This window comes from Staurois parvus, unplaced genomic scaffold (assembly GCF_062004578.1).
Source record: "Staurois parvus isolate SC_StPar_1 unplaced genomic scaffold, SC_StPar_1.0 ptg000230l, whole genome shotgun sequence".
Taxonomy (NCBI): domain Eukaryota; kingdom Metazoa; phylum Chordata; class Amphibia; order Anura; family Ranidae; genus Staurois; species Staurois parvus.
Window position 1 is genome coordinate 5,254,072 of NW_028318026.1, and position 17,397 is coordinate 5,271,468.

The window sequence follows — 17,397 nt, forward strand, 5'->3', positions numbered from 1 at the left end:
AATTGGTGCCCAAAACTGAACTGCATATTCCAGATGAGGTGTTACTAATGATTTGTACAGGGGTAATATAATATCTCTCTATCTGAAGTCTATACCTTTTTTAATACAAAAGATGATTTTGCTTGCTTTAGAAACCGCAGCTTGGCATTGCATGCCATTATTAAGCTTGTGATCTACCAGAACTCCCAGATCCTTCTCCACCACTGAATCCCCCAGTTGTACCCCCCCCCTAGTATGTATGATGCATGCATATTCTTAGCCTCCAAGTGCATAACCTTACATTTATCAACATTAAACCTCATTTGCCACATAGTTGCCCAATTACACAGTGCATTGAGGTCGGCTTGTAAGTTGAAGACATCCTGTAAGGACGTTATTCCACTGCACAGCTTGGTGTCATCTGCAAAGACTGAAATGGGATTCTTAATACCAGACCCTATATCTTTTATAAATGTATTAAAAAGTAAGGGTCCCAACACTGAACCTTGGGGTACACCACTGATGACCCTAGACCAGGGGTGGGCAAACTTTTTGACTTGAGGGCCGCAATGGGTTCATATATTGGACCCGGGGGCCGGACCAAGAGTAGATGAACGATGTGTATGTGTCATCCATAGTAAGTATAGTAATATTCCCCCATAGTAAGCATAGTAATTAATCCCCCATATAGTAATTCATCCCCCATATAGTAATTCATCCCCCATATAGTAATTCATCCCCCATAGTAATTCATCCCCCATGTAGTAATTCATCCCCCATGTAGTAATTCATCCCCCATGTAGTAATTCATCCCCCCTGTAGTAATTCATCCCCCATATAGTAATTCATCCCCCATATAGTAATTCATCCCCCATAGTAATTCATCCCCCATAGTAATTCATTCCCCATATTAATTCATCCCCCATATAGTAATTTATCCCCCATAGTAATTAATCCCCCATATAGTAATTCATCCCCCATAGTAATTCATCCCCCATATAGTAATTCATCCCCCCTATAGTAATTCATCCCCCCTATAGTAATTCATTCCCCATATTAATTCATCCCCCATATTAAGTCCCCCCTGTGTCAATTCACTTACCTTTGCTCCGCGCGTTCCTCTCGCCGTATTCCCGCGCCGTTCCGGTGTAGCATGAAAATCTGTCTCCTATGAGGATCTGTCCTCCTCGACGTATCTGCGCATGTGCCAGTTTCAGGCAATAGCAGCCGATCGGTGATCTCCGGTACATGCGCACATACGTCGAGGGGGACATATCCTCATAGGAGACAGATTTTCATGCAACACCGGTCTTCAGGGCGGACTGTGAGAGGAGCCTAGCGGGAGCCTAGCTCCGCGGGCCGGATTAAAAGGTCCGCCGGGCCGTAGTTTGCCCATTGCTGCCCTAGACCATTCAGAGTATGAATCATTAACCACTACTTTCTGAATACGATCTTTTAGCCAGTTTTCTATCCATTTACATACGGATTTTTCCAAGTCTGTAGACTTTACCTTACACATTAGCCGTGTGTGGGGAACTGTGTCAAACGCTTTTGCAAAATCCAAGTATACCACAACCACCGCCACCCCTCTGTCCAAGGTTTTGCTCACCTCCTCATAAAAAGAAATCAGATTTGTTTGACATCTTCTGTCTTTCATGAATCCATGCCGTCTGTTGCTTAAAATATTTTTTTTCCAGCAAGAACTCATCTATGTGGTCTTTTTTTAAACTCTCCAGTATCTTCCCAACTATGGAAGTTAAACTAACAGGTCTATAATGACGTGGTACCGATTTTGACCCCTTTTTAAATATTAGCACCACATTGGCCTTACACCAATCAAGGGGTACGATGCCAGTCACTAAAGTGTCCTTAAAAATGAGAAACAATGGCTTTGAAATTACTGAGCTCAATTCTTTAAGGACCCGTGGGTATATGCTGTTTGTCATGTACAGTAACAAAAAAAGGTGTCTTAAACTTTTTTTTTTTAATCATAAATTAAATAGGAATATTCAGGCCCGAACTGGGACAAAAAAGAAAACAGGCAGTCCAGAGCCCTGTAGTCCTTCTCTTGTAGCCCGGGGGCCCCAGAGCCACTGATAGGGGGGTACCTCTGGCCCTCCTGTAGGGGGCTTGGCATACAGAGGGTGCCCAGGCAGGGAGGATTATTGATGCGGTGGAGTGGGGTTAATAACAGGACGAACCATGCCCTGTGCGGCTCTCTGCAGAAGCTGAAAGCCAGTTTCTCCTTTTCCCCTTCCCACCAGCTTTCAGCTGCTGGAGACAGAGAAACACAGGACACAGTTCTGGAATTAAATCCCAGGGTGGGCATTGAAATGTAACGTATATGTAAATCACGTGGGTATTTGTATGTAAATTAGGTTGGCATTTCAACACCTGCCAGGAATCATATGCAAATCACACACCTCCTCTGCATGCTGCCCACCTAGAGGATGTAAATAGGTGGTTTCAGTACTGCAGCAGAGATGAGTAAAGTTAAGAGGGTTATTGCTTGGGATGCCTAGGTGAACACGTAGGGTGCAGAGGTATACAGTGAAGGGATCATCATTTAGGGTACAAAGGCAAGCAGAGGAGAGGTTAGTATGCCAAGGTAAGCATATGGCGCATGTAGAGATAAGCGGGGGGGGGAAAGGTTGGAGTGCAAAGGTTAGCAGAGGTGGGATTTTGGTTGCAGAGGTTAATAGAGGAGGGGTTTGGGGGGCAGAGGTGGTATTTGGGGTGCAGAGGTTAGTAGAGTAAGGGTTTGGGGGGCAGAAATTAGAAGAGGTGGGATTTGGGGTGCAAAGATTAGTAGAGGAGGGGTTTGGGGGTAGAGGTGGCATTTGTTGTGCAGAGGATAGTAGAGGAGGGGTTTGAGGGGCAGAGCCTAGTAGAGGAGGGGTTTGGGGGGCAGAGCTTAGTAGAGGAGGGGTTTGGGGGGCAGAGGATAGAAGAGGTGGGATTTGGGGTGCAGAGGTTAGTAGAGGAGGGTTTTGGGGGGCATAGGTTAGTAGAGGAGTTTGGGAGCAGATTTGAACAGAAAGGGGTTTGGAGTGCAGAGGTTAACCAAGATTGGGGGGGCAGTTGGGGTGCAGAGGTTATTATTAGAGTGGAGGGCTGGGGTGCTGAAGGTAGCAGGGGGATTTGGGATGCAAAGGTGTACTGGGAGTGAGATAATAATGCAGAGGTGAGCAGAGAGATGTGGAAGGTCATTGTGAATACACCTGTTACATTGCTGGCCAGTGTATATGTCACAATTACTTTGGTAGTTGGTGTAAATACTCCTGTTGTGTTGAGGTCAGTGTAAATGTCCCAGTTACATTGGGGGCCAGTGTGGGGTCCCCTCTTACCCCCATCCACACATAACATATGAGGGAATCTCCTCTGGTGGGTATTGTATTTAGACAGCGGCAGCCATGGCTGTCTAAATACCCAGACAGTGACTGCATCTGATTCTATGATACATCTGACTGGATGCAGTCACTGTTTGACTGATAATTTTCCACCAAGTTCCTTCAATTTTGAAGCCCGATTTGTTGAGCTGTTCGACTGATTTGGCAGGAATTTGGTAAGTTATGTCATCTCCATCTCTGCAGCCTCAGCAGCACAGAATGAGTGGACAGGAATAGCTCTGTACAGAGCTTCTCATTCATTTATAATCTGATGTATAGTAAACACAGTTTACTATGCCCCAGTTATGAATGGACAAAGTCAACTGATTGGTACCGATCACTGATTGTCATATTACATATTTATAACATACGCTCTTCATCCTGACAGATCCAGGTGGGAGAGGGGAGGGGGGAACCCAGCAGTGCTGGGGGGGGGGGGGGCTGGGGCTGGGGCAGAGCACACAGTGGCCCAGAAAGAGCACAAGGGGACCAGGAGAGAGGACAGGGGCCTGGGGGCAGCAGAAAGAAGATGAATAGGAAGGGTGGTGGAGTGGCATATAGAGCAACCGATCCATCTATTTCTCTCCTGCATCCACTGAATGCCTGCAGGAGGGAGAGGAGGAGAAGCGGGCATTCAGCAGTGGCAGGAGGGAAATAGACAGATTGGTTGCTCTATATGTGCTCTCCCCCAGCCCCCCCCCAGCACTTCTGGGTTCCCCCCTACCCATCCTGCAAATGCCCGTTGTGCCCTATGGACAGTCTGGGCCTGGGAATATTAGATTTTTACCTCTTGCAGCTTTATTTTGAAACTTAATTATGCACATCTCTGCAGCTGTTAAAAATAATCCTGAATAGCAGACTAATGCAGGCCATAGATGGGTTGAAAATCGGCCGATTTTTCAGCCGAAAATAAAATCGGCCGATTTTCGGATCGTTAGTGGGTTAATAGGTTGGCCGTTTTTCTGTATTTTGGCAGATTTTTTTTATCGGTAAAGTTGGAAAAAAATCGTCCGATTTTGCCGATCGGCCGCTTTTCACGGCAATGATGGGCAAATCGGCCAATCTTTTTACCGATAAAAAATCTGCACATGAGCAGTGACCTGCAAGAGGAAGACAAAAAGAAGAAGAAGAGGATGAAGAAGAAGAAGAAGAGGATGAAGAAGAAGAAGAAGAGGATGAAGAAGAAGAAGAAGAGGATGCAGAAGAAGAAGAAGAAGAAGAAGAAGAAGAGGAAGAAGAAGAAGAAGAAGAAGAAGAAGATGATGAAGATGATGATGAAGAAGAGGATGAAGAAGAAGAAGAAGAAGAAGAGGATGAAGAAGTAGAAGAGGATGAAGAAGTAGATGAAGAAGTAGAAGAGGATGAAGAAGAGGATGAAGAAGAAGAAGAAGAGGATGAAGAAGAAGAGGATGAAGAAGATTAAGAAGATTATGATGATGAAGAAGAAGATGAAGAAGAGGATGAAAAAGAAGAATTCCAGTCCAGCAAAAAGTGTTCCTGCAGAGAGCTCCGCTATTTCTCTTACAGTTCTTTGACATTTATAGCGGCTGCAACATTGTATCTATTTCCGAATAAAAACATCTGTATCCGAAATGGATACAAATAGATACAATGTTGCAGCCGCTATAAATGTCAAAGAACTGTCAAAGAAACAGCAGAGCTCTCTGCAGAGACACTTTTTACCGGCTGTAGACGGGATGAAAATCGGCCGATTTTTTTACCGTTCCTAGTAACGTCGACCGATTGAAATTTTTAAAGAAAAATCGGCTGGTTTTCTCCCCATCTATGGCCTGCAATACCCTCCTGCTTCTCTCCTAGTAAAGATGAAAATATTTTTTTCACTCAGTCTAGAAAATTAGCTGAAGAGTACATAGTGTTGGGCTTTCCTATGAGAAAGCCCAGCATGTTTTTCAAACACAGTATAGATGCACCCTGTGATAAATGTAGATTTTTAAAATGAATATTTTATATCATTGATGTAAGCATTTTATTAAACATCAATTTATCAAAAGGAAATAAACCATGCCATTAAATATTGACCAGCATGTGTTTGGGTTGCTTTTATCCAAAATGATCAGTCAAAATTATTTTTTGTGCAGCTAACATTGGCTTCTGCAATTCTATCAAAATGTGTTGGCCTTTCTGTAGATAGTAGTTTGTTTTTGTCTCAGTTTTTATCGACATTTGTACATGACATGGCTGAACAGCACTTACCAGTGATAAAATGATGTGTTAGAAAATGAAACACATTAGCAGCTGCTCTTAAAGCTGTTGAGATCACTCCCAACCTGGGAAATAACATTTTACCTCTTATTTTCTATAGCAGTGTATGACACTTGCAGTAAAGTCCTTCTCGCCCAGATCTGACTGGTGTCGCAAAGGCTAATCTTCCTGATTACAACTCTCTTTTTCTCCAGCTGAATGATTTAAAAATGTTGGTTTTGCTGAAGTATTCAGCCCACTCTGTGTGTTTAGCAGAGGTCATTTTTTATGCTGCATCATTAAAGATTAATTCCATCACTAAGCTGTTTGTCTACCTTGAGCTAAAACTCATATTTATTCTGAACAAAAAAATGTCATGTGCTTGGTATTTCACATCACAAAGGCTCTGCAGACTTTTCTTGCCACAAAGCAACTCTTCTTTGTTTCAAAGGGAGGACAGTCTCACAACTTAATGATACTTATTCCCTTCTTTTCGCTTGGGAAGCTACTTTGGTAGGACCTGTCATTTGGGCAGCCTGTTTTATATATACTCTATTCAGCCATGACATTATGACCACCTACTTAATATTGAGCAGGTCCTTCTTTTGCTGTCAAAACGGCCCTGATCTATGAAGGCATGGACTCCAGTAGATCTCTGAAGGTGTGCTATGGTGTCTGGCACCAAACCATCAGTAGTAGATTCTTTAGGTCCTGTAAGTCACACTGCCACCACTCGCTTACCTTATTCCTGATGCCATCTCTTCCGCAGGTAAGCAACTCGCACATAACCAGCCATCCACATGATGTAAAAGAACACATGATTCATCAGACCAGGTCACCTTCTTCCATTGCTCTGTGGTCCAGTTCTGAAGCTCACTTACCCATTGTAGGCTCTTTTGAGTGTGCATCCAGGTCAGCATGGGTACCCTGACCGCTACCCCATTTACATCAAATTGTGATGCACTGTTTTTTATGACACCTTTCTATTGGAATCAGCATACTTGCCAATTTTTTCTGCTATCAACTTCAGGGACAGCATGTTCACTTGCTGCTTAGTATACCCCACCCAATTTCAAATGCCATTGTATTAAGGTAATATATATATATATATATATATATATATATATATATATATATATAAAAGCACAGTCAATATGGTCAACTGACTGAAAGAGACAAAAGGACACTGCGCAGGATTGTGGCCAGAATAAGAAAACAACTGCTGCAAAAGTGACTGCAGAGCTCAAGCTCAGTCCTGTAAAGTCCTCCTTTATTTTAACCAAAATGAAAAAGGAGTTTTAAAGGGAGTTTATTATAAAGCCAAATTGAGTGAAAGGTCAGAATTATTAGATGGGTAAAAGAGGAAGGACAAAGTCAATCGTAATTGAATTCCTAACATCATATATTGAACAGGGGGATGAAATAAACAGGGTTTTAAACAAACATTGTCACAAGTTTTTTAGTTACATAAAACTTTGTGGGTTGGTAGGAGAAAGACCAAAGGTGATATATACAAGGACCAAATCTTTGAAAAATACTTTTGTTAAAAAAAAGTCATTTTAGAGACAAAAAGATCCACGTGTTAGAAAAGGGACATCTAAATGTAAGAATGTGATTATTGTAAATACATCAAAGAAGGAAATTAAATTGTATTAACAAGAGGAAAGAGTTTAAATCATTAGGTTAATTGCTGTACAGAGTTTTTTTAACTTGCTGTAATGGGTGTGAAATATGTAATATGTAAAGACTATCAGACCATTCACGAACAGATTATATGAACATACAGTTAGGTCCATATATATTTGGATACAGGTAAAATTTTAGTTTTTTCAGATATTGACCAAAACATGTTCAAGCTATAGTTATATAATGCATATGGCCTGAAATTGCACACTCTCAGGTATAATTGGAGGGTATGTACATCCAAATTTGAGGAAGGGTTTAGGAATTACAGCTCTTAAGAGTAGCCATCCCCCCGTTTTCAAGGGACCAAAAGTAATTGGACAATTGAATCAAAAGCTGTTTCATGGCCAGGTGTGGGCTACTTCTTCATTATTTCTTTATCATTTAAGCAGGTAAAAGGTCTGGAGTTGATTCTAAATGTGGTATTTGCATTTGGAATCTATTGTTGTGAACCTACATCATGCGTTCAAAGGAACTGTCCATGCAAGTGAAACAGGCCATTGTAAGGTTTCAAAAATGAAACAAATCCATCAGAGAGATAGCAGCAACATTAGGAGTGGCCAGATCAACAGTTTGGTACATTCTGAGGAAAGAAGAACGCACTGGTGAGCTCAGCAACATAAAAAGACATGGACGTCCATGGAAGACAACAGTGGTGGATGGTTGCAGGATCCCCTTTATGGTAAATAAAAACCCATTCACAACATCCAGACAAGTGAAGGACACTCTCCAGGAGGTGGGCGTATCATTGTCAAAGTCTACAATCAAGAGAAGACTTCATGAGGGCAAATACAGAGGGTTCACCACAAGGTGCAAAACATTCATAAGCCTGAAGAATACAAAAGCCAGATTAGACTTTGCCAAAAAACATTTAAAAAGCCAGACCAGTTCTGGCAAAGCATTCTTTGGATGGATGAAACTAAGATTAATCTGCACCAGAATGATGGGAAGAAAAAGTGTGGCGAAAGCTTGGACTAGTTCATGATCCAAAGCACACAACGTCATCTGTAAAACATGGTGGAGGCAGTGTGATGGCATGGGCACGCATGGCTTTCAGTGGCACTGGGTCATTGGTGTTTATTGATGATGTGACAGAAGACAGAAGCAGTCGGATCAATTCTGCAGTGTTTAGAGATATACTGTCAGCCCAGATTCAGCCAAATGCAGCAAAGTTGATTGGACGGCGCTTCACAGTACAGATGGACAATGATCCAAAACACACTGCAAAAGCAACCCAGGAGCTTTTGAAGAAAAAGAAGTGGAATATTCTGCAATGGCCAAGCCAATCACCTGACCTCAACCCAACCGAGCATGCATTTCACTTGCTGAAGGCAAAATTACAAGCAGAAAGACCCACAAACAAAGAACAACTAAAGACAGCTGCAGTTAGAGCCTGGCAAAGATTCAGAGAGGAGGAAACCCAGTCTTTGGTAATGTCCATGGGTTCCAGACTTCAGGCAGTCATTGCTAGTAAAGAATTCTCAACAAATGAACATTTTATTTATGATTATATTCAATTGTCCATTTACTTTTGGTCCCTTGAAAAAGTGGGGATGGCTGTAATTCCTAAACCCTTCCTCCAATTTGGTTGTACATACCCTCAAATTAAACCTGAGAGTGTGCACTTTCAGCCTATGTCCATTATATAACTATAGCTTGAATATGTTTTGGTCAATACCTGAAAAAACTAAAATTGTGCCTATGTCCAAATATATATGGACCTAACTGTATGTGACCAGAAAGGATCTGTTTGTTTATGTTCTGGATCTGTTACATCTGGAAGCGAGAGAGATTTGCTATGTTTAGAAACTGGATAGATATATATTTTGAAGGGAAGTATATACCCTGGTTTAATTCTATTTTTATACAGTGGGTATAGAAAAGTATCACCCTCTTTAAAATATTCTCATTTTGTTGCTTTGCAGCCTGGAATGAATACAGACACTGTTTTTGTTTTATAAAGCTGTATTTACTCAACTATATAACAACTTATAACATCCAAGTGAAAGATATAACACCAACATGTCAGACAAAAATAGAAAAAATTCAAAAACAGAATGACTGAGTTGGAAAAAGGATCACCCCCTACTAAAGATGACTTGTAAACTCAATCAGTTGTAGCAAATCACCTTCCCAATGGCACACAAACCCATTTAACTTTCAACTGTGATCAGCTGTGGTCATTTTAAATAGCTTAGCATGAAAAGAGCTTTCCTTGAGCATTTAGTCCCTGGTAGTGCAATTGAAGAAAACAATCAACTATGGGTCGCAAGTCACTGTCAAAAGATCTCTGGGATAAAATTTTGGACAGGCACAAGTCAGGAGATGGAGACAAAAAAAAATAAAAGACTTTATCAATGCCTAGAAGCACAGTGAAGTCTATTGTTAAGAAGTGGAAGGTATTTGGTACAATACAGACCCTCCCTGGATCAGGACATCCCTCCAAACTGGATGAAAGAGCCAGGAGTAAACTGGTCAAAGAGGCTACCAAGAGGCCTACAGCAACTTTGAAGCAGTTGCATGAATTTATGACAAAGAGTGGTCATTGTGTGCATGTGACAATATCACAAATAACTCCACAAATGTGTCTTGTATGGGAGGGTTTTTAAGAAAAAAGCCACTCCTCAAGAAAGGCCACATGCAGTCACAATTGAGCTTTGCCAAAACACACCTTGAAGATTCTGAGGCCACATGGAAAAAGTTGTTATGGCCAGATGAAACTAAAATTTAATTATTTGGCCTCAACACTAATCGATATGTCTGGAAGAAATCCAATACAGCTCACCATCCAAATAACACCATTCCTACAGTAAAGCGTGGAGCTAGTAATATCCTGTTATGGGGGTTTCTCTGTAGCAGGGATTGGAGCTCGCGTCAGGATAAAACGAAAAATCGATGGGGCAAAATACTGTCAAATTCTTGAGGAAAATCTGCCCTCTGACAGAAAGTTGGCAATGGGAAAAACCTTCTTCTTTACCTTCTAACATAACTATGACCCAAAGCACACAACAAAAATTACCACACAGTGGTTAAAAGAGAAAAAGGTGAATGTCCTTGCATGGCCTAATCAGAGCCCAGACTTAAACCCCATTGAAAACCTGTGGAATGACTTGAAGACTGCAGTCCACAAACGATCATCATCAAATTTAACTGAACTCAAGCAGTTTTGCAAAGAGGAGTGAGCAAATATTGCAAAATCTAGATGTGCAAAGCTAGTAGAGATTTATCCCAGTAGACTAAAGGCTGTAACTAAAGCAAAAGGTGGTTCAACAAAATATTAACAGAAAGGGGTGATCCTTTTTCCAACTCACTGAATCTGTTTTTTTTTTTTTTTTGTCTGACATGTTGGTGTTATATCTTTCACTTTGATGTTATAAGTTGCACTGAGTAAATATAGCTGGATTAAACAAAAACTGTGCCTGTCTTCATTTCAGGCTGCAAAGCAGCAACAAAATGATATTTTTAAGGGGGGTGGGATTTTTTACCATAACCACTGTAAGTCATAATGGGTTGACATTTGTTTTCTGCATTTCCCTTTAAGAAAAATGTGAGGTTACCGTTAGGGGCTTGTTGCTAACACAAGTTTAAGGTAAATCCTGCATGTTCAAGATTCATGGTCTTGGTGAATTTATAAGTATATTGTCTTGGGATTTTTTTTTAGCCACTTGCCACCTGAACACAGTACTTTTAAATGAAAAAAGAACAAAAATTATGAAAAAAAAAATATTTTCTACTTTCTGTTATAAAATTTTCCAATAAACTAAATTTTTTCACAAATGTAGGGCAAAATGTAATTTGCTACATGTCTTTGCTAAAAACAAAATATCTAAAATGCTAAAATTTTTTACACAACGTTGTCATTTAAATCATATATTGGTCACACATTCCATGGGTATATGTGGAATTACACCCCAAAATACATTCTGCTGCCTCTCCTAAGTATGCGGATACCACATGTGTGAGACTTTTTGAAAGCCTAGCTGTGTACGGGGACCGAAAAGCAATGACCACCTTCAGGCTTCCTTACTATCTATCATAGTTTCAGGGGCCCTAAAATGCTAGGAGAGCACAACTCCCCCCCCCCCCAAATGACCCCTTTCAGAAAGTAGACACCCCAAGCTATTTGTTGAGAGGCATGTTGAGTCAATGGAAGATTTTTTTTTTCTCTTTTTAAATTTTTGGAAAATGACACAAAGTTGTCACTTAAATTATATATTGCTCACACATGCCATGGGTATATGTGGAATTAAACCCCAAAACTCATTCCGATACTTCTCCACATGTAGAAGACTTTTTGGCAGCCCAGCCACATACAGACCCCCAAAATCAAATGACCTGGAGGCTTTCAAAGGGTATATTTCCTCATGTCACCTCCTCACTATCCATCACAGTTTCTGAGACCCTGAAATGCCAGGATATTCCAAACAACCCCCCCCCAAATGACCCCTTTTTGGAAAGTAGACACCCCAAGGAATTTGATAAGTGGCATGGTGAATATTTTGCAGATATAATTTTTGTCACAAGGTTTTGAAAAATAAAAAGAGAGAAGAAAAAATGAATTCACTGTTTACATACCACCACAGGACCGACATGTGCATTCGCCTTTGCATGGGGAGGGTGGAGGTGCTTTAATTTTTTTTATTATTAGTTATTTTGCTTTTTTATTTTTTACACTGTCCCTTTAATTTTTTAATCACTTTTATTGTATTCACACAGGGAATGTAAATATTCCCTCTGATAGCAATAGGCAGTGACAGGTACTCTTTTCTGAGAATTCTGGGGTCTATTAGACTCCAGATCTCTCCTCTGCCCTTTAGGCATCTGATCACACCAAGATCAGTGTGATCAGATGCTTGACCAATTTAAAAATGGACTGTTTATATTCAGCGAAACTGAATTGATGAAATGCTTGTTTCTTGTTGATTCTTAGACCATATAGATGATTGGAGCTGTTCAGCTCTATGGTCAGCATGCAGAACTTCCGGCTGCATTCTCGGGTTCCCCGGTGGGACAGGAGAGCCAGAAAAAGCTGTGGAGGGAAGCAGGAGGGGGGGGGGGAGTCCCCTCCCCTCCCCCTGCCTGTAAAAGAAATCCAGCAGCTTATTAGCAGTTAGGATTGCTTTTTCTTGAAGGCATCAAATGCAGCTACGTACCATTACATCGCTGGTCCTTGTTGGGCATATATGTAATGGTTTTTTTTTTCATGCAGCCTGTGGGCTGAACAAAATAAAACGAATCCAACAGATTCCTCCATTCACATTAATTGATCTGGATTAATAACTCTCTGCCAAAGAAACTGAAAAAAAGAGATGCTGAAGCATAGGACTGATTCCCCCACTGACCACCCCAGACCCTCATGCTTGGATATATACATTCTTCTTTAACTGGGGATGAGAAATCTGCTCCAGCAGCACTGCATGCACTGACGTATATATTCTGAAAGCACACCCTGCTGCTGCCAAAATAAACAGATCAGTGCTACAGCTGAATGGCATTCCTGCAAAGGGCTCTATGGGCCTGTGTTTGAATTCTTGGTGGCAGTGAGACTCTACTAGTGCTAGCCACCGCACCAGCTTGGACTGCACTAATGGGATTCGCTCAGGGGCGGACTGACAACTCATGGGGCCCTCGGGCAATAGGGGATCATGGGGCCCCTGTGTCCTTGCCCAAACTAAAAAAAGCCTATGAAAAAGGTACCAGGGACATCTCATGGGGCCCCCTACTGACCCCGGGCCCTCAGGCAGTGCCCGAGTTTCCAAATGGTCAGTCCGCCCCTGGATTCACCATGTCACCAAGTAATACTGCAGTGCTGGTATGTAAAATTCCAGGATGTACTAGGCCACTGGTACTCACCAGTTCACCAAAAGATAGTGTGGCACTAGTACGTGGACCCTGTTGCATATGAGACAAGTCATGCATTCCTAGCACTTAAGTTACATGGGGTTGAGTACACCTGATCTTAGCACCTGCTAGTGCAAGCAGAGATGAGGCCTGATTCTGCTAATGCTGTGGTTTTGTGTGCAATGTATCAAGTGACAGTGACTCTGCACTTCTTGTTGGGGGGGGTGAGGTGCTAAATGCTAGTGCTGGTAGAAAACGGGGCTGATTCTGCTAACACTTCATTTTTGGGGACACTATACTAAGGATGCACTAGTAGAGTTCTGTTCATGATCAATATATTGATCTGTACACACAATATACTGGTAATGGCGGTGATCAGCGACCTATAGCATGAGTGTGATGGTGTGTGGGCAATCTAACGCTAGCTGACCCTGGCTGGGAGGGGGGCTAACTTACCCTGATGCTATCTGACGTTGCTAGTGGCAGTAATACAGTGATCATTGAAAAATTCTATATACCGACACTATACTAATGGCACTGCCTGGGTGACGTGGTGATCGAAGAGTTAATAGGGGCGATCAAAAAGTTAAATGTGCTAATGTAACGTGAGTAAAATGTGTTGCTTTTACTCACAGTATGTTGTTCTATTTTCTTTACTTTAACTAAAAAAGGTCCAGGAAGAGAAGAGCAGCTTCTCCATTTGCTGCAGGAGATCAGCAGAGTCCCAGCCAAAAATCATTGGCTGGGACAGCTGATGAACTGCTCAGCGAATGAGAAGGGGGTCATGCTCACACCCAGAAATAGATCATGACGTATGGGTACATTGCTTTGCCCAGAGCTGCCACTCGCCCACAATGTACATTTTTTCACATTTGTTTTACCGTCACCAGCACAGTACAACATCATGATATGACTGCTGTGGCAGTGATCAGGGACTGGTGACAGCATGTTAAAAAATAAAAAAATAAAAAAAATATTTTTTAATCAATATTTAATTTTATTTGGTAACATTATGTTTTACTGCTTACTATTTTTTTTAAATACTTTCATCAGAGTAGTTCAATGGTACCATGCAGTGCCCCCCCCCCCCTTGTCAGTACTGTCAAAGCAATGTAAAGGTATGTTGTTTTGCCTGTACAAGTACTGTGGGTGGTCCGCAAGTGGTTAAGCTAGCCAAGCCTGCAGCCTGATGCTTGTGATAATTTTTGTAACACATGCTCAAGCTCCCTGTTTTTCTGCCATGCTGCTTGGATTTCCCTGTGTATGACCTCGGATTGTATATTGATTATTCTCTGAACTCTGCCTGCCTTTTGACTACAGATGTGACTCTGACTATCCTGAACCTTGCCTGCCTTGTACCTTGACTGTCATTGAGCCACTCTGCCTGTCTGCCAACCGCAAGTACTCATTTTTAATGCTCAGTTCTTGCCTGTTTGGTGTGGTAGCCAAGCACTATAGCATTGTGTATAAGTCCTGGGGCAACCGAGTATTGGAAAGCCTACAGTTGTGTCCAAAATTATTCAACCCCCACTGAAATTGAGTGTTTTGGCCAGTTTGACATTGCTTTTGATCATTCAGTCATCTTGCTTACATTTACATTAAAGAGGCACTTGTAGGTCAGACAAATATAACATAACAGTTATAATGAAATAACCACAAATGTCTTTTCTGTGCTCACAGCATTATCAGTTTTATTCAACCCCCAAGTGACATTCAATCTTAGTACTTAGTACAGCATCCTTTTACAGTTATAACAGCTTTTAAACGTGAAGCATAGCTTGACACAAGTGTCTTGCAGCGATCTACGGGTATCTTCGCCCATTCTTCATGGGCAAAGGCCTCCAGTTCAGTCACATTCTTAGGCTTGCGCACTGCAACTGCTTTCTTTAAGTCCCACCAGAGGTTCTCAATCGGATTTAAGTCTGGTGACTGCGATGGCCACTCCAAAATGTTCCAGCCTTTCCTCTGCAACCATGCTCTAGTGGACTTGGAGGTATGCTTGGGATCATTGTCCTGTTGAAAGGTCCAACGTCTCCCAAGCCTCAGGTGTGTGACGGACTGCATCACGTTTCCATCCAATATCTCCTGGTACTGAAGAGAATTCATGGTACCTTGCACACGCTGAAGCTTCCCTGTACCTGCAGAAGCAAAACAGCCCCAAAGCATGATTGACCCTCCACCATGCTTCACAGTAGGCAAGGTGTTCTTTTCATCATAGGCCTTGTTCTTCCTCCTCCAAACATAGCGTTGATCCATGGGCCCAAACAGTTCTAATTTTGTTTCATCAGTCCACAGAACACTATCCCACAACTTTTGTGGTTTGTCCACATGGCTTTTGGCATACTGCAGTCGACTCTTCTTATTCTTTGGAGACAGCAAGGGGGTACGCCTGGGAGTTCTGGCACGGAGGCCTTCATTACGCAGTGTGCGTCTTATTGTCTGGGCTGAAACTTCTGTACCCACATCTGACAAATCTTTTCTCAGTTCCTCAGCAGTCACACGGGGACTTCTCTCCACTCTACGCTTCAGGTAGCGCACAGCAGTTGAAGTCAGCATCTTCTTTCTGCCACGACCAGGTAGCGTTTCAACAGTGCCCTTTGCCTTGAATTTGCGAATGATGCTTCCTAAGGTGTCTCTTGGTATGTTTAACATCTTTGCAATCTTCTTATAGCCATTGCCCTTCCTGTGAAGAGAAATCACCTCTTCTCTTGTCTTCCTGGACCATTCTCTTGCCTTCACCATGTTTGTAACCACACCAGTAAATGTCTAGAAGGAGCTGAGTATCACAGTCATTTTAAAGCTGCCTAATTGGTGCTTATTATGCTTGATTGCTGCTCGGTGACATCCACAGGTGTTTTCAATACCTGATGGAAAGCACCTGTATGAACCTCTGTTCTTCAGAGTGGTAGTCTTTAAGGGGTTGAATAATTGTGGCAATGAAGAAACCACATAAGAACCATTTACTACTGTATTACATAAACAATTGATGTCATTTTAGTTGCATTTGGGTAGTTACAACGTCCTTGTAGGATTTGATTCTGAATACAATTCCAAATGTACACTATAGTCCCTAAACCCCTTTACAGCATTGGGGGTTGAATAATTTTGGACACAACTGTATTTGCTTTAAGGGAAAGAGGGCTGCTATTGGTGAAGAACACAGAAGCAAGCTATAATGCCTGACCACCTGCATTAGGGGTAAGCATGACAGCTCTTTGGTATAATCTTTGTTATCTTTAGTTTATTTTGTGGTTGGATTTATGTCAGCAGTTATTGTTAACTGTTGGTTCCTTTTGTTTAAGAGACAGTATTTTGAGGGTTTAATTTTTTTTCATATTATCTGGACCACTTTTAGATTTGGGGTGAGCAAAGTGTAGCATCACTTGTTACTGACCAGCTGTTCCTGGAGCTGCCTCTTGTTTGCAGCGTGCCACTGCATTATTTTGGCATAACTTATAACCTTGGCTATGCGAGGTTCAATGTATAAAGTGCAATACTGTGTTAAGTGATAGGAGGATCTTGGGTTTGGCTCTAAATTTATTTTTAACATATTTATGGCCGAATGCCAGGCCAATGAGCTGTGGGTGGGGATTCCCCATCCTGCAGCTTCACATACACAAAGGGGTGCAGATGTTTATGGCTTTATTGACTAAATATGGTCACATGACCATGTTAGGGCAATGTCATTGATCCAAGATGGCCATGTTAGATCAATGGTGTCAAAAGTCTCCCCATCCCTTTGTCCTCATTTTACAGTTTTGGTAACCTTAATGGAGATGTACAGAGATTTTACAATCATACGATTTAACCAGATAGAGTATATGGCCAGCCTAAGCAACAGTTTACAATGCTAAACTGCAAGTAACAAACTAGCAAAATACTTTCTACTATTAAAAAGGATACATATTTAAAGATAAAACATAATGATGCTCCTTTATAAAATACTGGTTCTACCTCATCTTGAATATGTGGGGATGTTTTGGTCACCAATTCTGTAGCAGTGACTGCTGTTAACTCTCAAGAAGACAGCTGCTTAGGATAGTATCTGGGGGCCGCAAGAAGGCAGGATTTCTAGCAGAAACATCAGCCTGCAGGTAATGGGATACACACCATTACACATAACTAATGTATATGGTGCTGTATCCCAAAAAAAGAACAAAAAAAGAAAACAAAGCTTTAAACTGAGACGTTTACTGTCAGAGAAGTAAAAGTGTGGAAATTTCTCCTCCAGGAATTTTTATTAGCTAAGAGAGTTGATTGAAATTCGAAAAACTTTTAGATCTTCCTTGGTCAGCATAATGTA

General features: G+C 41.6%; 1 protein-coding gene across 1 annotated transcript in view; it reads left to right on the plus strand.

Moving 5' to 3' along the window:
- CNGB3 (cyclic nucleotide gated channel subunit beta 3) overlaps window positions 1-17,397 on the plus strand; it is a 209,217-nt gene that overhangs the window by 148,198 nt on the left and 43,622 nt on the right. The window lies entirely within an intron of this gene.